Here is a 25,195-nt window from a genome sequence, read left to right on the forward strand (position 1 = left end):
TATGTTAATAACGACAAATATGACAGGTTCCTAGCTTGTGTTAGAACAAACCTTCCCTGTTCTAACAGTTCCACTGTCTTGTGATGTGTGTGTATATTGTTATTGGGTAGCCCGTTGTGATTGACGAGGCCTTCTCATAGGCATAGTGCATAGCTGCATTTCTTTTTTCAACATTTCAAATGCCATTGTAGCTTCTGTTGTCCATATTAAAGGGGCTCTTAAGTTCTGCTGACCCGCTGTTTTCATCAGCACCCTCAGAGCTGCTGTTTTTATCGCATAGTCCTCTATCCAATCTCCGCTGAATCCTGTCATTCCCAAGAATGTCATCATTTGGCCCACATTTACTGGTTTTGGTGTTTTACTTATGCCTTCTAATTGTCCTGGTGATATTGCTTTTGACCCATGCGCTATAGTTCTTCCCAGATAGTCAACCTGAGGTAAGCAATACTGCAATTTAGTTTTTGACACTTTGTGTCCCCCCTTTGCCAATTTTTGGAGAACTCTTATGGAGTCCTCATGACATTGTTCCAATCAGATCTTCCACGTATTGGATTACTGTGCTGTTTATCTCCAGGTCTTCTAGATCTGCTTTTAGCACCTGGTTGAACACATGAGGCGAATGTTTGAACCCTTGAGGTATTCTAGTGTATGTGTATTGTTGTCCTCTGTAGGTGAATGCAAACAAGTACCAACTTTCTTCTGCTAACGGTACACTGAAAAAAGCTGAGCATAAATCTATCACTGTCTAGTATTTGGCTGTCGGAGGAACATTTGTTAACAGTGTATGAGGATTTGGTACTTCTGCTGGCCAATCCTGCACCACCTCATTTACTGCTCTTAAGTCATGCACCAATCTCCATTTTGACTTATCTGCTTTTAGAATTGGAAGAAGGGGGGTATTGCACGGGCTGTTTATTCTTTCTAAAACTCCCGCTGCTATCAAACCCTCTATTGTTTTGCTTATTCCTTCCTCAGCTTCAGGTTTCATAGGATATTGGGCTTTTCTTGGTAATACACTGCCCTGTTTTGTTCTCATAATTATAGGGCTTGCTGATTTTACTAAGCCCACGTCAGTGTCATGTTTTGACCAGAGACTTTCTGGAATCTGTTTTTCCATGTCATCGCTCAATTGATTATCTGATTTTTCTTTCATCTGAACTTGTTGTTTAACCAATATGGCTACTTCCTGTGGTATACCATTCATAGGCGTGGCACATATTATTTTTATGAATTCCTTGTCTGCAGAATGTTTTACCAATGGGTTACTTGTTTTTTTCCAGTCACTTTTTAATGCGGTTCTCATCATTGGTCCCAAGTCTCTTGCTCTATACCCTTTATTTACCATTAATGACACATGAGGAGCAGCATTAGGTATATTATACCATTTTTGTACAAATTCTGATTCATCTATTTTCATAGCTGCTCCCTGTTTTCCCACTATGATGTATTGTGACATTAATGGGACAACCACATTTTTAGTTTGTTCTTGGTAGGAGTCGCAATTTGAGTCAAACTGCATTGTGCAGTGGTAGTCAAATCGTGGTTTTCGTGCATCTGGCAATTGGGCTTCAATACATTTTCTCCATTTTAACCAAGTTTGCTCTATTTCATGGTTTATTTCCTCTAACCAGTAAACATTTGCGCTTGCATTTATTGGTATTTCTTGTGTCTTTATTGCCGTATTATCTACATATACACCTTCTGGGGAACACCATATTTTCATCCCCAGCATGCATAATGCATCCCTCCCCAAGAGATTCACCGGTGTCTGGTCAGAGATCAGTATGGGCAGGGTTGTGGGCTCTGTCTCCTATCTTCAGACTTACTGGAGTTGCCATTGGAATTAACTGCGCTTGTCCCGAGAATCCTACTGTTTTAACAATTTTAAAATCTAAAGGTCTATTTCTCTCTCTCTTTTCTCCTGTCTCTTTTTTGAATTAACTCAAGGTTTGTGGTTTTTTTTACCAGTGTTCCCATTTCCTTACACACTGCAACATCAAATGTCCCTTCCTTAGGCCACTTAGTATAATTCTTACTGGTTCGTTTTTCCCATTTTTCTGACATCTCTCTTATTTGGTTATTCAAAAGAGGGTTTTTATTCTCTAATATTTCTACTGGAGTTACTATGGTAATCCCTTTCTCCATTTTCCCTTTTGTCTTTCCTTTTGCAGTAATTGTTTTTAGGGTTATTGTAAAATGTCTTCATTTTCACTCTTTTCTGCAATTTGTCAAAAGAGAACAATATTGTATTATTGGTTATCTAGGATATCACTGTGAGATTAAAGAAATATGTTAGGAAGCAGCTTTGGAATCAGCTCGAGATATCCTAATCACAATTGGTGTCTTATACCCTGGGAATCAAACGTAGGTATAACCAACAACTGTGTGTATTTGCATGTATGTATGTGTGCTTGAGAGTGTATTTGTATGTGTGAGAATGTAAGAATGAGTGGGTGTCTATATTTGTATGATTATGTGTGAGTGTGTGAGTGTGTGCTGTGTTATATGAGTGTATAAGATGTGTCTGTGTGAGTGTGTGATGTGTGTATGAGTGTATATGGAACCCTAGAATGTGAAATGAATCAGTCTGAGCCTAAACATGAAACTCTTCAATTAAGAATCACTTTTACTCAGCATATACTAATACAGTAAAATGTTTTCGAAAATGTTTTAAAAGGTCAACTGTTTGTACCATGCTGCTGGTAAGATAAAGAAGTTACGGAACGGGTCGCGGAAGGTAGATTGGAAGGTTTGGGGATGGAAATCGGAGGTGACAATTAGACGGTCACAACAAGAAAAAGGCGGAGCAGCTAACGATGAAAGAGGAAGGGGGAAGGGGGAGCCAGGGAAGGTAAAGCAAGTTGAATCAAGAAGGTAGACACAAAGTTGAATCAGGAAAGTAACCGCAAGTTAGGTAGGCTAGGGTCTTCTAACCAGTGTCCTATAGTTTTATTGTCTGAGCAGGTTGATGTGGATTTCGACCGCCTCTCTGTCCGCCCACCACGGTACGGCGGAGAATAACCGAGAGTAACCGCCAGTGTCGCCGACTGCAGCTGAAGGACATCATTCCTGTGGAGATGCAGAGGCTGACCAAGTATCCTCTACTGCTTGAGAGCATAGCCAAGTACACACGTACCATAGACTACTACGATTTCACAACGACTACAATACATGTATGTTCCTGTGGTGAGGTTCTCCTACAAGCCCCCTATGTGTTTTTCGCCTCACCTGCACACTTTTTAAACCTTGTCTTTTTAAAACTGCTTTCTCTTTCACCTCCCTTTTTTGCACCTCCGCCCCCTTTACCTAACACCCCCCAACCCACCCCCTCCAGCTCAAAACACTTGCTCACTTTCTGGTGTAGTGCACTTATCGGCCCACATTAACAATGAGATGATGAGTTGATGGATGACTGGTTGACGTTTGGTTGTTGTTTTTGACCCCTAGAGGAGATGGAGGAGAGGGACAAGGTGAAGAGGACAGGAGACTGCTGCAGGAAGATACTCAACTATGTTAACCAGGCCGTCAAAGAGGCAGAGAACAAACAGGTAACCAGGACCGTGTGAATAGACGCCATTGATTAGACCCAACATTGGTGGTCACATGCCGATGAGGGGTGTGCCGATCTCATATTACTTGTTTCCGTAAATTAGGACTTGATACTGGTAATCGGATAATACTTGTGATCGGACAACCAGGACTGTGATTTAAATGCTTAAAATGAAGGAGCAGGTCGTTTAGAATGCCACTGAGCTGCACAAGTTGGTCAGAATGCATATTAGCAAGCACCTGTCATTATTTTTGTGGTATGTTCAATGTTTTGGTTAGTAATATAATGATTCATGATTTACCACAGGACAACGTGTGATTGTTCAGTGCTCATAAGTGTGTGTGTGTGTGTGTGTGTGTGCACGTTCCTATCCTTACAGGGACTAGAGGACTACCAGAGACGGTTAGACCTGTCCTTACTGAAGCAGAGTGAGAACCCCATGATCTCATAGTTCAAGGTGAGGAGGCGCTCCACTACTCTCCCATTCACTTCTAATCAGAAAGTTTCCCTTTAAGGTTCCTGTTTGATTATTTTGAATTTCTGTAAGTTATTCCCTTGCGTCTGTTATCCGTAGCCTTGTATTCTTGTTTGGCATTGTTACGTTCCCACTCCTACATGTGCGTTTCCTTGTTGTGTTTTGTGTTTCCTTCTGTTTTTCCCTTGACCTGTCACTCTACATTCAGGTGTCCGTCAGCAATTGGCCATTCGTCCCAATCAGTCATCACCATTCCTGACCAATCAGAGGGCTGTCCGTGTCATTTAAAAGCTCCGCTGGCCTTCCCCTCGGGAGTCGACCCAGTTGTACCGTAGCTTATGTTTGCTGTCGATTCGCTGTTGCTTAGTTGTTCGAAACCTCCGACGTACTTATTTACATTTAGTTCTCTTTTGGTATACATTGTTTACGTATAGTTTTTTTCTCAATATTTGTCTGTCTGTTAAATGTACGCCATAGGGGTAAGGTGAATAGGTAAGAGACCCATGGGTTTACATTTCCAACACGTAGGCTCATCTCTGTTACAATTCACCAGGTTAGGAGTGGGTGCCGCCCCATGTATGTTCTAGTCTAGTGTAGCATAGCACTTTAGCATAGCCCTGGTAGTATAGATTACTATTGCACTAGTTTAGGACATCACCTTTGTTTATGATTTCTTTGCTTTGGCACCGCTCATAGTTCCCTTTTCTCCTTGGCGTGTGTCTTGTGTTGTGTTTTCCCAGAGGAAATAAATAATTGTATATAGTTTACACTGTGGTTTGTGCCTGTTTAATTCCTGCAATAAGTCCGTGGCACTACCTTTTTGTTGCGACTCCTCTACCGCCCCTAGACGTAGACGAGTTGTCATCTGGAGTCGTAACAGGCATTATGATTGTTTTCTACTCTGTAAAAGCCAAAAATGTTCAGAAAAAGAAAAGAAGAAACTGAAGTTTTGATGATGATTTGATGATTCACATTCTCCTGTCGAATATGGATCTCACCAAGAGGAAGATGGTGCATGAGGGACCTCTCTCCTGGAAGGTCAACAAAGACAAGACAATCGGTACGTTGACATGAATGAAATGTGTTTTAGCGCAGAGAGAAAATACTGCATTTGAATTAATTCATTGTACTGTACACAGATTTTTACATTTTACAATGTTTTAAAGTTGTGAACGCCTCTCTGAAGGTATGAGCTTTAATTCTGACTTCTGAAAGAACATGGATTCCACCAACAACTTTGTGTCCCTTAGAAAAAGAAGTCACTTCCTCTCTGGGTCTGCAAGCCCCGCCCACAGGGTCCAATCCATTCCAAAATCAGAGGAGGAGGAAGAGTTGCCATTGCCAGATAGGGGAGAGGAGGAAGATTTGAAGGAGGTGGTGGTGGAGGAAAAGGAGGAGGAGGAGGTGGAAGAAGGAGCCTTCCTAGAGGGCGAGCTGGTAGACAGACTACCCTTCTTCCAGGAGAGGTCACACCAGGGCATCGCCGTCAACCACCAGGAACCTGACGCAGAGGAGGCCCTGAGGACCTGTGAGTTCACTGCCCTGGCCTACCCCAGTAGACTAACAAAGCACGGTGCTATACTGTACCATAACCATGTCTTGCAGTCAAACTCTTCATGTACGGTCTACTACTCTACATCTATGCTTTTGTTCTGTCAAGAACCTGTGAATTCTTTTTTTTCTTTTTTTTTCTTCGATTCTGGGTCCGCTATGGGAGGTGTCTATTTAATTGGTGGAAAGCCGCGGCACCTGTTTTTGGAGAGAATCCGAGTTAGACGGGGAAGTGGAACAGCTTTTTGACCACAAACAATCACCACAAGCTACTGCAAACTAACAAAAGTTATTGTCACAAATTGAAAGAAACAATTCGGGATCAATATATTTTGTTTATGGCATTGAAGAGCCACAGAGAATATTTTTGTTGAACGTTAATGCATAATAAATGCTATTTTGGTTTGAATTCTAACTTTTGATCTCCGCTTTTTTCTCTATCTTGGATTGTGTGTTATTAACCCCGCTCCAGCTTCGACAGTGGCTATTTGAAAGGAGTGTTTTTGTTATTTCGTTATGTTGTTAAAAGAAGCCACAATAGAAATTGTAACACTCCAATCTAGAAATCAAGTTATGTGCAATTCTCAGGAAGGAGAAGGACTGGGGAGGAGGGGGAGCCCAACAGGCCTGCCGAGACAGAGAAGAGCCATTCCAACAGCAGCACGCTGTCCAACTGGCGGGACAACATCATCTTCGTCAACAAGGTCTTCCACCAGATACAGATGTGCAGAAGTACCATGGGCTCGGTGTTGTTATTGTTTAATATTGTCTAAAAGTATGAAGAGTAATGTTTTTACACGATAAGGACCCGGACCAGATTAAACAAACGAAACGAACCTACAAACCTAGTATTTTCACTGTAGCAAGATATGATAGAAATACATATACATACTGTAATAATGTTTGTTCGTACGGAGGCAGACGCAGTATGGTAGTGAGGGAATGTAGCTCCCGTTTATTAGCACAGTGGTCAATTTGGCTTTTCAGCCCGTTTCAAAGTTCAGCGACTTTCCAGTCGTCTCTCTCTCTCGGAACCTGCTCCTTCGTTCCCAGCCCACCTCCTGAAAAAGCAGAGGCACACACATCTTAAGCATCTAGTCAACGAGGCTTCATTTGCAACAGGTGTGCAACGGAGCCTCGCCGACATAACCCTGGCCACGGTCCTGTAGCTCCCTCTACAGGCCGAACGCTGCATGTCCCCCCACACATACATAGTGTAATGCTTATTTGATTTCCTCCACTTGCTTTTGAATGGAGTGTTGATCTGAATGACCCTATGAGATGAGATGAGTTGCATTGGACTGCCCTCTAGTGGACGGACAGTATCACTCCATCGAAGACACATTCTTAGAAATTTGACTCGAACACACTCATTCTCAGGATGAAAATAGAGATTGTGTGTGTGCAGTCAGGAGAAGGAGAGGGACAATCTCCTGGAATTATATTATATAATTATAATTCTATAATAATGATAATTATGATGTATTATCTTAATATATTATAATACATAACACATATTCTCGTAAATCTCCTGATGTCTTTATCTTCCCCCTGCAGTCCTTCCTGTTGCCGTCCTGCGAGGCGTCAACCTCGGGCCTCTGTAGCAGCCATCTCTATCCCTTTAACAACCATGTGCACCCTTCAGCTACACAGTCACATCTCCATACACGCTGATGATGTCATCTCACCTTTCCTCCTTTCATCAACAGGTGACGCCAGTGTGAAGGAAAAATCGAAAACTCCCTGGTAACACAAAGCCAGACTACAACATAAGGTGACAGATTGGAATTTTGAAGGCCACAAACCGACACTGATATTGGGGGATTGTAACCTGAACAGAATTCCTCCTTTCACCAACCCCAACATATAAATTGACAGTTACCCTGGGGCCTGCTTCTACCATTTCACCAATGTTTTGGAAAAGGGTGGACTGTGTGTGCCGCTGCCAAAAAATGGACACTAGAGGGAAGTCAAGAAGAATTTGTTGGAGCGCTATTGAACCATCAGGGTGTGAATGCTTTAGGAGAAGAAGTGCTACGTGGGCGAAAGTGCAAAGTAAGGTGTTGATTTTAAAATCATAGCAGGCCTGCCTATATAAATAGATAATAACAATTACAAGATAAAAAGAAAATGCTGGGGCCATGTAATAAATTAGTAATAAGAATAATGATAAGACAATTATAGATGACAGGACGTATAACCCCCATAATAATGTGGCCATGTGTAAGTGCTTCAGTTTTCTTCAGTGGCCTTCCCAGTCACTGGATCTGAATCCAATAGAACACCTTTGGGAAGTGGTAGAACGGGAGATTCACAGCTTGAAAGTGCACCTGAAAAATCTATAGGTATTGCGTGATGCAATCATGTCATCATGGACCAGAATCTCAAAGGAATGTTTCAAACATCTTGTGGAATCAATGCCACGAAGAATTTAGGCTGTTTTAAGAGCAAAGGGAGGCCCTACCCAGTATTAATATAGTGTTCCTAATGAAGAGCCCAGTGAGTGTATATGTGGTTGTTAATGGCGGCAGCTAATGGGGATCGATCCTAAAGATAGTGAGAAAGAAAGGAAGACAGGAGTGCTGGATCAGAGACCTTGAGTGGATGAGTGCTGAGACCTGTCCTGCTCAACACCTTCAGACAGGCCATGAGTGAATGACAACTACTACATAGTAGTAAATGATGCATCTGCATGTAGAAGATTATTTTCAAATACATCAAAGTAATTCTTCACATTGAGAGAGAGTCTGTCGAGGGAGAACCCTTCAACTTTAACAATAGATATTAATATGATTTATTTAAACTGTTGGGCCCCTTCATTGATCGCAGATCTGAAATGATGATATGCTGCCCTCTTGTAGACAGACAAGATTACTTGAAGTACACATATTTTAGTGTATGTGAAACCAACCTATTCACTTCCTAAAAGGCTGCAGTCACAGTGCAGATCAGCATTACCACACACAGACAGACTTCTATGAGAAACTCCTACCCTAACCCTCACCCTATGACTGAAAGGAGAGATGGAATTGAGATGGTTAACAGGTGTGCTTCTCCTAGGACTATTGACTACCCCAAATGTGTAGGACGTGGCATAAAATGATCTTTACCTGTGTATTGTTGCATCATACAACATCTGTAGCTATATGTCGCTATTTCTTTGTTAGGTCATCTCTGTGATGTATGGCAAGGCAATGTGTGGATGTGAAACCATATCATTGATTATTGTTTCTCTTTCTCAGTTTCACTCTTTCTAAATCAATAAACCTGAAGTCAGACTGACATTCTGTCTCCAGACTCTTGGGAGGTGTTTAGAGGTGTTCAGCTATGTATGAGGACAGAGCAGGTGTCTAAGTATTAACAGATGTTTGTTTCTTTGTCGCCACAGCCTACCTGAGTATTGCTGCTGACCATGTCCATCCCTTTATGACCACAGTGTACCCATCTTCTGATGGCTACTCCCAGCAGGATGTGGTGGAACGGGGGATTCACATCATGGAGATGCAGCCTACAAATCTGCAGCAACTGCGTGATGCCATCATGTCAATATGGACCAAAGTCTCTGAGGAATGTTTTCCAGCACCTTGGTGAATCTATGCCACAAAGAATGAAGGCAGTTCTGAAGGCAAAAGGGGGTCCAACCCGGTACTAGCAAGGTGTACCTAATAAAGTGGCCGGTGAGTGTATGTGTGTGCTCTACAAACATTCTAAACCATAACTCGTCTTACTGAATGAATACTTTATTCAGGTTTGGCCATTCAAAATAAATCTGGCTTCAGCCCCGCAGCCACGCTGGTGACTTGGTTTTTTACCTTTTGAATTCTCCTGACTGTTAATACACAGTTCATTTCAGCAAATTACCATTGCCCAGCTGTGGATAGACATCTGAGGAAGGAACATAAAGGGAGAGGTCCTGCTCAATGTAAATCAATCAACCAACCTATCAATGAATCTACAATCTAAACTGTTGAATCTATCAAAACAGTTTTCCGTTAGCCCACCTTTGCATTGTGTTCGCTGTCTACTCTGCCAAGTGTGGCTGTTGGGTATTGAACTCGGGTCTGTTTACCCTTGGAAAAGACGGGAAAACTAGATAGATACAGAGGTAAGAAAGTGAACCAGATGAACAAAAAAGAAACACTAGAATTGGAACTCAAAATGATCAAAAAATCTCAAGTAAGTTTGATGGCACTTCTCTCCTGTTCACTAATTACCTTTTCACTGTGACTAAAGCTTTGTTCCCTTGTTTTCTCCACTCCCGTTATTACTTTCACCTGATCCTCCCCTTCACAGTATATTAAACAAAATGTCTCATTTCTATTTTTGGCATCTGTCCATTATTCTTCATCAGTCTGGGGAATCTCTTACTTTTCATCATACAATATTTTGGTTGTTTTCTGGGTCTTTTAAAGCCATAATTATCATTATCAAAGCAATCATTATTGTATGTTTTTCTTATTTTGGTTCAAGACTATGCATCTGTAACCTTTGATAAGCCTTCATCACTTTGTTACAGTACTTGGTTTTGTAATGGCAAAAAATATTTGTACTATTTTGTTTTAGTTTTATATTAAATGTATTGACCTTTCTGTGACCCAATGTACTTTGTTATTTTTAATTATGTGACTGAGGAAGAACCAAAACCGACTGCTCCTTCTCTTGTATCAAAGATGTTATGTGACCTTGGAACACTCCTAACTGCAGGCTGAGGTTTGAGATAGTGGCTCACAACGCCTACGCTTCTTTCCCAGCTTCTTGGTCAGCAAACAGGTGCAAGATATGTTTACCCCAAGACCTATGACGTATGAGCATTGGAGTTAAGGATGGTCTTCTCCTCAGCCACAGCATCAGTATCTGAATCCACACTGTTGGTGAAGGAATGCTGATCCAGCTGACCAACGTTGTATAATACTTTCTATATGCATTAAAACTCTCAACTGAGACCAAACATCGTTTGTTGTTGTTCACTGAAAGATTTCCATAACAATCTGAGGTTACTTTTGATTGACGTTGGCATGAAATATAATGTGGGAAACATTGATTTCCGTTGATGGCAGTGAATGACAATGTCGGCCAGCGATGGCTGTAGCAAAGTAAAGAAGGCTTATTATAGGTTGCAGTCACTCCTGGCCCACACCACGACTAGACTAATTCCATTATTAGACCAAGATGAACGAAAGTTCATCCAAATGTTATCATTCTCTTTAATAGCTGCCTTATACTCCACAGACCGTTTTTCCTCTCCATGTTTTTGTTTTCTTTCGCTAGTATCTTCTTCATCTGCCCATGTTTCATCAGTGTGGAGATCCGCTTTCTTCTCCTCATCCCCCTTTTGATATTTTTTCAGGTCACCTGTTTGGACACTTTCACTGTCATGACTATGATGCTGGCTGGAAATCGAGTGCAGATGCTTCAAGAAAATGGAAAAACAGACAAAGTGGTACTGTTGAACAAAAAAACAACTATTTTATCAGAAAAAAGTCTGATCATATTTATACACCTCTTCGCAACAATGTTACTGTGCTAACTGCTAAACTCTGACCTTCTAGAATATCACAGAGCTGGCTTGGATTCGAAGAAGTTTATTTTTCCAGAAGGTACTTTGTTTATGGTGTCAGGTGCATAAAGGCATTTTTTTTTTTATTCCTCTGGGAACCTTGTCATTTTTCGCCTCAAACAGCGGAGCTCCACCCAACCCACACCCTTGTGCCGCCAGTCAGCGAAAACATTTTTTTTAGATTAGATTCAACTTTATTGTCATTGTGCAGAGTACAAGTACAGAGACAACGAAATGCAGTTAGCGTCTAACCAGAAGTGCAAAATAGCAGAAAGTGCAATGAACAGTATATACAGGTAGTGCAATATATGAGCAGTAAGTAGTGCAGTATAACATAAGTAGTGCAGTGTAAGCAGTATATGAGTAAGCAGTAGCATTATAAGCAGAATAAATAAGTTACAGTATGAACAGTGTAGCAGCATATGAGCTGTATAGGTAATGCAGTATATATGTATTAACAGTAACATAAGGTAGATAGCAGAATAAATATAAATATGGAATGCCATATGAACAGTATGTACAGATATGTGCAGTGTACTAACAGTAGTATTAAGAAAATATGAACAGTATGGACATATGTACAGAAGAGCAGTGGTATTGAGTAAGAGCAGGGGAGGGGAGTAATAGTGCAATTGTCCGGGGGGGGGGGGGTGCAGGGGTTGCAGGGGTTGGTAGGTTGTCACGTAGGTGCAGTGTTCGAGTTCAGTAGGTACACTACTTTACGTTCCACAAACAGTCTACGTTCCAAGGTAAAGTCCGATCGTTTCCATTGAAATGGTTTTGGGTTCTTTGTTTTGTTAGGAATACTAGGATATTTCATTTTTATTTCGTTTTTATTCGTCTAGGAACGTTGTCTTTTTTCGCATCAAACAGTGGACCTCTACCGCGTATTCTCTTTGATCGTGTTAGAGCGGGCGCTGTTTTGAATAATTCCAAAGCCCGCGCTCATGCGTCCGCTACGTTCCAAGGTAAAGTCCGATCGTTTCCATTGAAATGGTTTTGGGTTCCTTGTTTTGTGAGGAACTCATTTTTATTCATTTTTCCTCTGGGAACCCTGTCTTTTTTCGCCTCAAACAGTGGACCTCTCCCGCGTATTCTCTTTGATCGTGTTAGAGCGGGCGCTGTTTTGAATAATTCCAAAGCCCGCGCTCATGCGTCCGCTACGTTCCAAGGTAAAGTCCGATCGTTTCCATTGAAATGGTTTTGGGTTCCTTGTTTTGTGAGGAACTCATTTTTATTCATTTTTCCTCTGGGAACCCTGTCTTTTTTCGCCTCAAACAGTGGACCTCTCCCGCGTATTTTCTTTGATCGTGTTAACACATCTCCAAATGTTACGTACAGTGGGGGAAATAATTATTTGATCCCCTGCTGATTTTGTTAGTTTGCCCGATTACAAAGAAATGAGCGGTCTATAATTTTTATGGTACTTTTATTTTAACAAATAGACACAGAATATAAAAAAAAAAAGTCCAGAAAAACATATTATATAAAGTTATAAATTAATTTGCATTTGATCGAAGGAAATAAGTATTTGATCCCCAAGCAAAACATGACTTAGTACTTGGTGGAGAAACCCTTGTTGGCAAGCACAGAAGTCAGACGTTTCTTGTAGTTGGTCACCAGTTTTGCACACATCTCAGGAGGGATTTTGGTCCACTCCTCTTTACAGATCCTCTCCAAATCCTGAAGGTTTCAAGGCTTTTGCTTGGCAACTCGAAGCTTCAGCTCCCTCCGCAAATTTTCTATAGGATTAAGGTCTGGAGACTAGCTAGGCCACTCCATGACCTTAGTGTGCTTCTTCTTGAGCCATTCCTTTGTTGTCTTGGCCGTATGTTTTGGGTCATTGTCATGCTGGAAGACCCATCCACGACCCATCCTCAGTGCTCTGGCTGAGGGAAGGAGGTTCTTGTCCAAGATCTTACGGTACATGGCCCCGTCCATTGGCCCCTCAATGCAGTGAAGTCGTCCTGTACCCTTAGCAGAGAAACAACCCCAAAGCATAATGTTTCCACTTCTGTGTTTGACAGTGGGGATGGTGTTCTTGGGATTGTAGCATTCAGCATTTCTCTCCCTCCAAACACGAAGAGTCGAATTTATGCCAAAGAGTTCAATTTTGGTCTCATCTGACCACATCACCTTCTCCCAAGCCTTCTCTGAATCATTTAAGTGTTCATTGGCAAACTTCAGATGGGTCCACTGCTTCACATGTGCCTTCTTGAGCAGGGGGACCTTGCGGGCACTGCAGGATTTCAATCCGTTACGGTGTAGTGTGTTACCAATGGTTTTCTTGGTGACTGTGGTCCCAGCTGCCTTGAGATCATTACCAAGCTCCTCCCGCGTAGTTCTGGGCTGATCCTCACCCTTCTCATGATCATCCTTACCCCACGAGGCGAGATCTTGCATGGAGCTCCAGGCCGAGGGCGATTGATGGTTATTTTGTATTTCTTCCATTTTCTAATAATTGCACCAACAGTTGTCTCCTTCTCACCAAGCTTTTTGCTGATGGTCTTGTAGCCCATTCCAGCCTTGTGCAGGTCTACAACTCTTACCCTGATGTCCTTTGAATGTTCTTTGGTCTTGCCCATGGTGGTGGAGAGGTTGGAATGGAAGAGATTGATTCTATTGACAGGTGTCTTTTATACCCATAACAAGCAGAGATTAGGAGTACTTTCTTAAAGTGACAGGAGTAATCTGTGTGCCTCATGGGCATATAACCGGTCTGTATGAGCCAGAATTCTTGCTGGTTTGTAGGGGATCAAATTCAAATCAATTTATAACTTTATATAATGTGTTTTTTCTGGACTTCTTTGTTGATATTCTGTCTCTATTTGTTAAAATAAAAGTACCATAATCATACCATAAAGTACCATCAAATAATTATTTCCCCCACTGTATAGGCCTAATATCTAGACCGTTGATGGGCACACTTGTTACTTGTCGCTTTCAGAACCCTGGACTGGGCTCGGGCTGTATATTCATATAGTTCCGTTAATTAGCCTAGCCTACTTTCCGTGATTTAATGTGACTTTTGTAGTGTGTTATAGCCTCTGCACTGATGATATTTATTTCACATTTAAAGAAATACAATTGATAAAACCTGATTAAACTTTCCTACAAGTTAACAATGTGCCGAATGCTTGTATTTTGATAAAACATGCAAGTTATTGAAGACACGTGTCTGTCTCATTTTTTTTACTTTGTTGCAGTATAGGCCACCTCAATGTAGCGTTCTGTGTCGCGCTGAAGCGTATGAAGTGTATTCAGTTATGGGGTTTACTGTACATACTTTTTCTCTGCACTGTTCCTGCTGCAGAGGATGCGTAAACGATTTTCCCATGTTGTTTTTTGGTTGTGGTCTGTGTTTATACATTTAGGCTATTAGTTGTATCCTACTTTTCAGTTTTACAAGTCAAATCTTATGACAGATGAGATGGCACTTCAAACGATAAAATGCAGGTACATTTTGATTACTGCTGCACTACGATACCCATAGATAGACCCAATACATTGGTAACTGCACTACTTATACAGCTCATATACTGCTTATACTGTTCATACTGCATTCTATATTTATTCTGTTTATAATGTTACTGTTAATACATATATTGCTTATACTGCACTACTTATACTGCTCATATACTGCTTATACTGCTCATATACTGCTTATACTGCACTACTTATACTGCTCATATATTGCTCTACCTGTATATATTGTTCACATTGCACTCCTTTTGCACTTCTGGTTAGACGCTAACTACATTTCGTTGTCTCTGTACTTGTACTCTGCACAATGACAATAAAGTTGAATCTAATCTAACACCTATTCATTGTCATGTTTTGATGGCATATTGTTCATTCTCATGTTATGATTTAGTTTGTGATTATACACACGTTTTTAGCGTGATGATAGAGACCCACTACCAGACGAGTACAAAACATACACAAGTCACATGCAAATCCCTGCACTGCAGACGACAGACAACAACTGTCTCTGTACAACTAGTCCTGGACCTCCACTAATAGACAGATACAAAGAGAGCAGCATACAGTAGCAGCAGAGCCCAGAGGCGAGGCGAGGCAAGGCAAGTTTATTTATATAGCACATTTCATACACAGAGGCAATTCAAAGTGCTTTACGTAAAATAGATAAAAAGGAAAGAGCATGAAAAAAAAATTAGAATAAAAACGCATAAAAGACATAAAAAAAGAATAAAAGTCACAGTGCATTTTAGGGTCACAGTGCAATTATTAGCGCCAATTTAGTTTCAATTTAAGGCAAAAGCGAAGCCCTTTTTTTTTTTAAGCCCATTTTTGAAAGTAGCCAGTGTTGGGGCTTATCCTAGATCTATGTGTAACATAATAACTGAGAGACCTGCAGCAGGGCAGGTCCTCATCACTGGCTGTCTGCTTTGAGCTGGTTGTCGTTGGACTCCTGGCAGCGGGACAGCAGCTTGAGTTTGATGGGCCGTATGGGCATCAGAGTGTTCTGTAGGTCCATCTCAATGGGGATCTGGTGAGAGTTGACACACAGTTAAAGTATGAAGGAACGAGTAAAACAGATGTCAGCGTTACACTATGAATGTTACCTAATACAGTGTCACTGTTACGTTCGGGTAGCATTGCACTATAAATTCAAATAAACTCAAACTCCTGGACAACCTCTCTTGGGTCGACATACATTAAAATGGCCCTATGAAGTCTCGAGGGAGTTTTGCAGAAATACAAATAGCTTTTTTTAAAATCTCACACTTCCATCATTTAGTAGGTAGCCTATACTGAGGATGATTGGCGCCTAGTACTGAAAAATGCAATCTGGGAAATTAAATGGGGAGTACATACTCATGCAGTACGCAAGTACAGAATTGTAGTATGGGGGTTCAAACCCGGGTCTCCCATGTGGAAGACACAAACGCTACTATTAAGCCAAGAGGACATCCTCAAGGTCTGAGGGCGACACTTCAGTTTACATGTCTCAGGCAGGGCTACCACATCACGCGAGTGTGATTCCAAAATCACCTCTGCTACATATAGAAACGCAACAAAGTCATAGGTACAAAATTATATTTACAATCATTGTATCATTATTTTGTCTCACCTCTGTCTCTTTGCAGACGGTGAAGTTGAACCTCTGTAGAATCTCCACCATCGCCAGTTTCAACAATACCAGAGCGAATCGCATCCCGATACAGTTCCGTGGGCCCAACCCGAACGGCATGTAGGTGTATGGGTCGATGCTCTCCTTGTTCTCCTTACTGAACCTACACACGGAGAGTTCAGAGGAGGAGGGGTTAAAGAACATATCAATTAAATCACAGTAATATGATGGTTATACATGGTTGAAGAAACCTGTTTGTGTTTGGTCGTCGCATTTAGGTTTGTTTTATGGTTGTTTGTGGAACACTGCTCTTATCGTTGCTGTTGTGATTGATATTGTGGTTGTGGTTAAGATGTGGCCCATTACCTCTCTGGTTTGAACTCCTCTGGGTCTTCCCACACATCGGGGTCACGGTGCAAGGTCCAGATGGGTAACATGACAACCATACCCTTGGGGATGGTGATGCCGCTGATCTCAACAGATTTCTTGGCGACTCTTTCAAGTCGATGGGGTACAACCTGAGAGACTCGTTGATCACGCTGTCTAGATAGTCCATCTGCATCAGAGCCTCGTACTGGATAGGAGCCTGAACAGGGATATTACACTCACATGAGCACTAGTGATTGGTCGTTCACGTAGCCGTAGGCCAGAACTAACTCTTTTTCGTCGCAAATCTGAAGAGCTGTTAGTTTTTTGTGTTCTTTTTTTGGGAAATGAACACAGTACTGTACTTATTGTAATCTGCATAGCCTAATTTCATGACACCCGCATACAGAACGCCATTACTTTCAATGTACGTGTGTAATAGAGACTTGCTTTTTTGTTGTACATGAATAAACAAAAAAATCGCTAAATAATGTTATCTTGATAGTTAGAAGAAAATACATTTAGATTCCACTGAACAATGTAAATGATAGATGTACACAAGGATCAATCAGAAGTCAAAATGCCACTAAACTGGGCTGCTTTTAGTGGATTGACTGCTTGGAATACTGAATGTGCTATAGTCTATTATTTCCTCTCACAGTCGACAGACTACAAGAAAACTGTCAGGTGGTTCAAATGTGAATAACTTGGTATCCATTCCATTAACTGTGGCCGGGCAGCACCGAACAGCCCAGAGAACATTACCATGGTGCTTTTGAATATTAGGTCCCTATCTGGCAAAACCTTTATTGATCTTATCTCAGAGCGAAAGCTGCACTGTAATGTTTTTATCTGAAACCTGGCTAAACATGAATGCATGTCAGTCTATTAGAAGTAGGGAAAAAATATATTTTCGCTCCATTACTTATTTAGCCATGTCGCTGAGCAGATGAGAATTTCATGATGAATATGAATATGAATAGTACACCATCAACAGCTTCCTCCTGTGATAATGATTTAGTAACCAGCTTCAACACCAAACTAAGGGCAACTATCGACTCTGTAGCACCAGTCAAACTGAAAAAGGCTGTGGCCAAATTTAAAAGAATTTGCAGAAAGTCTGAGCTGACAAAAACTGCAGGTCCACCTTGATATTCTTCGAGAGCATCTTTCTGCTTTTAATAAGGCAATAAAAAAAACGCCAAGCCGGATCATTTCTCAAAATTGATAATGAATCATAACAACTCAAACAGTGCTCTTTTCAACGATTGACAGCCTTATAAATCCCGCCCACAAGACACCTGGTGATCTGCTCTCCACCTACAAATGTGAGGAATTTGCAACATACTTCTGAGATAAGAGAAACAATATTAGGTGAGGAGGATCACTCAGGCAAGACCTGAAGATGTGTTTGATGACTTGTTACCCCACCTTCCACCACATGGAAGCACTATGAACTCTTTTGCAGTGGTCATACAGAAATGCTCAGCAAAGTGGGGGTCTGTTCATCTGCAACCTTCCCTTTTTAAGCAAAAAAATTATAATTCTTGAAAAAAAGGTGTTCAAACTGTTAAATAATCTCCTTCTTCCCAACTGTACCTTTGACATGTTCCAATCTGGCTTTTGTGCCGATCATAGCACTGAGATAGCACTATGTTGTTAAGTTATTAACTAGGTTCTTAATGACCTTAGAATTAATTAATTAATGCTGATGCCAAAATGCTCTTTGTCCTTGTCCTGGTCAAACTGTCTGCACACTTAAAGACACTACTTACAGTAACACTAAGCACCAGGCAAAAAAACAAGGTGTTACCATTGACTCAGATCTTAATTTTGAAACCCATATCAAGAATGTGACTAAAACATATTTGTATCACTTAAAGAAGAGTAAGTAAGTTTGCCGGAAATCTGCCATCGTGGAGAAATTCTGTCTGAAGTTGTCCAAACAACAACATCCTCCCTAATAATAATATATCCCCCCAAATGAACTTGCAGTGTTGGACATTAGCTGTTGTTTTTCTGCATGCGCACACGATTGGGAGAGGCAGCCACCAGAGAAAGGTCAGTCTACTCCCCTAGAACACCCCTGGCACTCACAACATGTTTATATGCAAACCGAATGTCAGGTAGGACACTGCATTTTAAAAAGCGTGTTTTCCGAACCAAAACAGCGTTCGTAAATGAAATATTTATTCATAAGGGATTTATTATAAGGGATCTTGTTCCCTGATCGCTACCGATTAAAGATAGTCATTACAACCGTTAGGAAGCTTTTAGAAAGCTTGAATATTACATGGACCTTTACAGAACACAGCTGTAAAGATGCAACCTTTCCTCTCCCAGGCTGACACTGAGAGACGAATGCATGCTTGTATTACTAGCAGCCTTGATTACTGTAACACTCTCTTGTCTGGTCGACCAAAGAAAGCTCTTGGCAAATGATACAAAATGCAGCAGCACGAGTCAGATGGAGAGCACATATCACACAAGTCTCTGCACTGATTACCTGTTAGTTTTATAATTTATTTTAAGATGATTGTATTAGTTTAGAAATCACTCTATGGTCATGCACACCACTGCATGTCAGACATGCTTTTAAGGTATATACCCTGTAGATCCCTCAGGTCCTCAGGTACTGGCCTTTTAAGTATTCTGAAGATTCCAACAACACCTATCTACTTCCTGTTTCAAATGAATAATACTGGGCAGAAGTCTGCACAGGGATGCTACAGACACATTAGCACACTGCAAAATACTGTCACCTATCTAACCATCTGTAGGAGTCTGCAGTGCACAGGGGTTACACACTCATCAGTACCCTCTAAAACACTGTCACTATCATATTTCCTGTTCCACATGAATAGTACTATATAGGAGTCTGCAGAGGGGTTACCTTGTTGGGAAACACAGTGTCTATCTCCTCCTGCAGCTTGGTCATGATGTGAGGGTTGGTTGCCAGATTGTAGGCCAGGAAGGACAGAGAGCTACTGGTGGTCTCATAGCCAGCAAAGATGAACATCATTGCCTGGGACAAGATCTCGTGGTCACTCAATCCTATGATGATGGAGAGAGGGGGAGAATGAGAGGGAGGAGAGGGAGAGTGGGAGAAATGGGGTGGTAGGTGTGAGAAAGGGACGAAGTAGAGTATTTCCACGGTGTGTTTGTAGGTATAGGTGTTTGAGGCAGGTACTGTATGTGTGTGTTAGATGCTAGTATACAGTGTGTGTGTGTGTGTGTGTGTGTGTGTGTGTGTGTGTGTGTGTGTTTAAGGCAGGCACCTTTACTCTGCTCCTCTCCCTTTGAGTTGCTGTCTTTCTGCGAGTCTATCATCAGCTGCAGGAAATCTACCCGACTCTGGAAGCAGGCTTACGTCAGATCAAAATCACATGAGAACTACCAGATGCTACCAAATCTCTACAATTGTATTACACAATACTGGCTGAAGATCGTATATTTGATCAGTTATATTTACATACCTTCCTGGTGCTAGCCACGCGATTGGACTTGATCTTCTGAAAGACAGCGTAGAAGAAATCTGTGACCGAGGCAGGGAATAGGGATACCTCCATGTTTGCCATAACAGGACCCATGAAGGGGAAGAATGCTGGATGGACAGGAAATGCCACGGTTACAAACAGGAACAGGAAATACCATGATACGTGACTCCAATCCTATTCAATGCACAGCCCTGTCCAGAAACAACTCCTAGGCTCTATCCCTAGACACTTCTGTATCCAATCCACTCAGATCTCCAAGTGTCCAGCATTTAGGAACTAGAGGTTGGTTCTGGACACGGCCCATGTGTTTGTCAAATGAGTAGAGCGCAAACCATTGGCAGTGTGGTTTATGTCAGTCTAATCAATGAAATCAATAGCTTCATTTATTAAGCACAAAATGACTGAAAGCTATATGGGGGCAGTTGTACCGACTGTGAGGAACAGTGGGCTGAAGATGTCAAACTTGAGCATTTTCTTGAAGTTGGTCACAAAGGGGTCGGAGGGGTTGTGGAGGGAGTCGATGTCGACACTGAATGAAGTACTGACGACCACATCCATACTGTATGGTCCAAAGAACCTGGAACACAACCACACAATCTCTGACCACCAGAACCACAACCACAAAATTAAAGGGGGAGTTCACTGAAATTACAAATTCACCTTATCGTCTCGGAGATAAATACTCACTCCTTTAGTTCAATGGGCTCATCGTTATCAGCCGTCTTCTTCAGATTGCTGACCAAGTTACCAGAGTGCTGCTTCATGATCCTGAGCATCTGAGTTGGGAAGGATACATGGAAAAATATCATGATTGATACGTGGATTAATATGTGCAAAACATATATTAATATCATGTTTGAAACAGGAATTATTTTAATGTTTATATAGCCTGAGAATATACATCCATACAGGATACATTATGTATATAGTCAAAGAATAAGTGACTCCAAAGATGAACTATTATTCTATACTCTGTCATCTGACCACTGAACTTATCGAAGATAAGATCAAATATACTTTATTGTCCCGGATGAAAATTTGTCTTGGATTAATTAATTAAAGTTGCTGCTTCACACAACAACAAACAACAATGAATACACACTATACACATAGTACAAATCACACACACACTCTCACACACTCTCACACACACACACACACACACACACACACACACACACACACACACACACACACACACACACACGCGTCAGAGTTGTTAGTCATTCATTTATTTGTGTTGTATAAAGGAATGAATGAAAGAAGGAGAGGAGAGATGGGACTGTACCTCTTTGATCCGCCCACTGGTGAAGGAGGGAGACAGGACACTGCGGATCCGTCTCCATGCATCATCCTCAGCGATAAACACGGCGTCATACAGAGGCCCGTTGAGATAGATATTCTAGAAAAATTATTATTATTATATACTGCAAGATTAACCTAATATTAATAATGCTATAATAACAATGATATTATCTATTTAAGGAGCCCTTATGTTTTTTTCCCCATACAACAACTTCAATTTAGCGTATTACCCTCCTGTTAGTGAAAAGGGAGTAGCATTCCTTGATGAGGATGGTTTTGATCATGGCTGTGTCCATGATACACAGGATGGGCTGACGGCCATCATAGATCCTACAGACCAGCAAAAACAAAGATAGTTAGATATACACTCACAGAGCACTTTATGAGGAACACTATACTAATACTGGGTAGGGCCTCCCTTTGCTCTCAAAACAGCCTCAATTCTTCGTGGCATTGATTCCACAAGATGTTGGAAACATTCCTTTGAGATTCTGGTCCATGATGACATGATTGCATCACTCAATTCCTGCAGATATTTCAGGTTCACTTTCAAGATGTGAATCTCCCGTTCTACCACATCCCAAAGGTGTTCTATTGGATTCAGATCCTGGGAAGGCCACTGAAGAACACTGAACTCATTGTCATGTTCATGAAACCAGTTTAAGACAACTTTTGCTTTGTGACATGGTGCATTATCATGCTGGAAGTAGCCATTAGAAGATGGGTCAATTGTGGCCATGAAGGGATGCACATGGTCAGCAACAATACTCAAATAGGCTGTGGCATTCAAGCGGATATATACCGTAGATAGAGACAGACAGACCCATCACAGATCCTGCACTCTTAGAAAAAAAGTGCTACCTAGAAGGGTTCTTCTTCTACTCTCCCTTTGAAGAAACCTTTTGGGTTCCATGTAGAACCCTTTTCCACAGAAGGTTATACAGTATCGTGCGAAAGTAATGGGACAGTGAAGCATTTTTTCTTCTTTTTGGAGTTGAAATGAGAACGTAGAGATTCTCATCTTTTATTTGATGTTATTTGTGTACATATTGGTTTATCATTCAGAAATTACAACATTTTTATGCATAATCCCCCTATTTCAGGCTACACTAAAGTGATGGGACAATTGGCTTGACAGGTGTGTTCGTCAGGTGTGTTCCATCACATAATTTGTGCAGTCTGCTATTGGTGTCTTGTCAACATGAGGACCAAAGAGATGTTATTGAAAGTCAGGGAAGCCATTATGATGCTGAAATATCAGAAAAAAATGAAACATAGCCAAAACCTTAAACCTACCAAAATCAACAGTTTGGAACTTCATTAAAAGGAAAGAAAGCACTGGTGAGCTAAGAAATCGCAAATGGCAAGGAAGACTTCCAGTGGATAACCAAAAAATGCTCACCATAATTTTAAAAAAAAACTAAAAAAAACTGCCCCATAGATTAGGAACACTCTCCAGGAGGTAGGCGTCAATGAGTCAGAGACTACCATCCGCAGAAGACTTCACCAGCAGAACTACAGAGGCTACACTGCAAGGTGCAAACCACTACTTAGCCACAAAAACAGGCTGGCCAGGTTACGGTTTGCTAAAAAGTACCTAAAAGAGCCTGCAGAGTTCTGGAAAAACATGTACCAGAGTGATGGCAAGTGTAAAGTGTGGAGAAAAAAAGGAACTGCCCAATATCCACAGCATCCCACATCATCTGTGAAATATGGGGGAGGGGGTGTTATGGCTTGGGCATGTATGGCTTCCACTGTAACTGGCTCACTTGTCTCCTTTGATGAAGATGAATTCAGAAGTGTTCAGAAACATCTTGTCAGTCCAAGTACAACTTAATTGCTTAATTGCTCCAAACTCATTGGACGGCATTTCACCATACAGCAGGACAATGACCCAAAACATACTGCCATAGCAACTAGGAAATTATTCAGGGCCAAAAAGTGAATCCTATAGAATCCTATAGAACATGCATTTAATTTGCTGAAGAGGAGGGCAAAACATCCTAAAAAAACAAACAACAATCGCTGCAATATAGGTCTGGCAGAGCATTACCAGAGAAGATACCCAGCGTCTGGTTGGGTCAATGGGTCACAGACTTTTGCACTTTTGCATACAAATACATGTTTAGTATTTGGGGACCAAATACTAAACATGAGTGCTTAATTTGGACATTTGCATAATGCAAAAGAAGAAAAAATGCTTGTCCCATTACTTACGCAGGGCACTGCAAATGGAACCCATAAGAGTTATTCAACCAAAGAATCCTTTTAGAACCCTTTTTTTCTTTATTTTTTTAATTACATTTTTGCCCTTTCAATGACATGGAGGGAAGACACAATCACTTCCGATTTGAATTCTGACATGTCGTGGCTCCTCTTTATTCATGCAGTTTGAGACGTGCTCATAGGCAATATAGGAGCCTCAACCAATGAGAATCCAGGATGTTGTCAAACATTGGCAACGCACAAGTTGTGTTTGGGACCATACTACAGAATACTTAAAAGCTTAAAACTTAAATCGCTCAATAACAGATTCAAATTATTAATGTGGAAGCATGAAATTGTTGCTTGGGCAGTGTACTTGCATCAAGACAGATCATTTGTCTTGGTGTATGAGACCATTTCGTCGGTTGGATCGTCTGTGTTTGTGAAAATCGCACAGTGTCCGCCTGGTTTAAGAGTGTATACTGTAGACACTGAGAGATATATATATCCATCATAGTTAACAATAACCAGGATCAGTTTAGCAGACTCACCCCCACAATATGTTTCCCATATTTCTGGAAGCTCTCTGTGTCAAAATTGGTGAAACCACCCTGGGAACAAAAAAACTAAACAAAAAAATAGCCAGTTCATAAATGCTTGTCATAAACCTGAATTGTGGCTTAGTCTATGATGGCCCTTTTCCACTACAGACCGGCTCCCACTCCTCTCTTTTCGTTTTCGTTCAAAAGCTTTATTGCCCATTTTTCTGGGTAAAACAATTCATATTCAGCTCCCATGGCTTTCACCACAACAACACACATCATGGATGAGTCTACAATGTTGTTGTTTATGGGCTTAATCTCTACAAACCTTCTTATATCCCATTATCGTCCCGAGGAAAGGGATGGGTTTAGGACCAGGAATGCCTAGTTTTTTGAATATTCCATATGGCCAGTATCCATACCTGGTCGGAACAAATATAAATCAACAATCTGACTTGAAACAAAAGCAAAACGATCAAGTCATAGGTATCATTGAAACTGTTAGATAACTGTAATTATCAATACTATCATTTGTATGTATTATCACAACTAACTAACTAACAAATAATATCTTTTATTAAAACTTCTTACACTACGATCAGAGTGATGAGTAAGGCAAGGAGAGTTCATGTCTCGGTGGAGAAGTACGGAAGGTAACCCATCTTTACAGGTTCAATCGCTTCTTCTGAGTAACCCCGGACACGTCTGCTGAAGTGATTATTTTATCCCGTCATGACACCTTGTTTCAGATCATGAAACACAGGCGAAAGAGTATGTGAGAGGTGAAGTTGAAGCCATGGCTAGTGAATGATTGAAAGGGGATCCCTGCGCAGAGGGCAAAACTCAGTGATGTTATTGTCGGCCTTTATCTTAACATCCTGCTAATAGTTGCTGCCTGTTTGATCCCTATCGGGTTTTAATAGTTTGCAGACCCATTGATTCAAGAAGGACTATGGGGCAAATATTTTTGGGCAAATATTTTCTTTCGAGTAATACTGAATTTTACATATTTGAACTCCTCTAAAAATGTGTTATGTTCTTTACATGTATGC

General features: G+C 41.1%; 1 pseudogene across 1 annotated transcript; it reads right to left on the bottom strand.

The window, feature by feature from the left end:
• Positions 1-15,526: 15,526 nt before the first annotated feature.
• On the bottom strand, positions 15,527-24,805 carry LOC310824099 (cytochrome P450 3A27-like; annotated as a pseudogene). The gene is made up of 13 exons: positions 24,735-24,805; positions 24,472-24,565; positions 24,153-24,209; positions 21,627-21,726; positions 21,380-21,493; positions 20,779-20,867; positions 20,520-20,668; positions 20,071-20,198; positions 19,873-19,948; positions 19,488-19,648; positions 16,595-16,814; positions 16,229-16,391; positions 15,527-15,643 (listed from the first exon to the last, which is right to left on the bottom strand). The product of its transcript is annotated as a cytochrome P450 3A27-like (transcript).
• Positions 24,806-25,195: the final 390 nt, after the last annotated feature.

The sequence above is a fragment of the Argentina silus genome (assembly GCF_951799395.1).
Source record: "Argentina silus genome assembly, chromosome: Y".
NCBI classification, from domain to species: domain Eukaryota; kingdom Metazoa; phylum Chordata; class Actinopteri; order Argentiniformes; family Argentinidae; genus Argentina; species Argentina silus.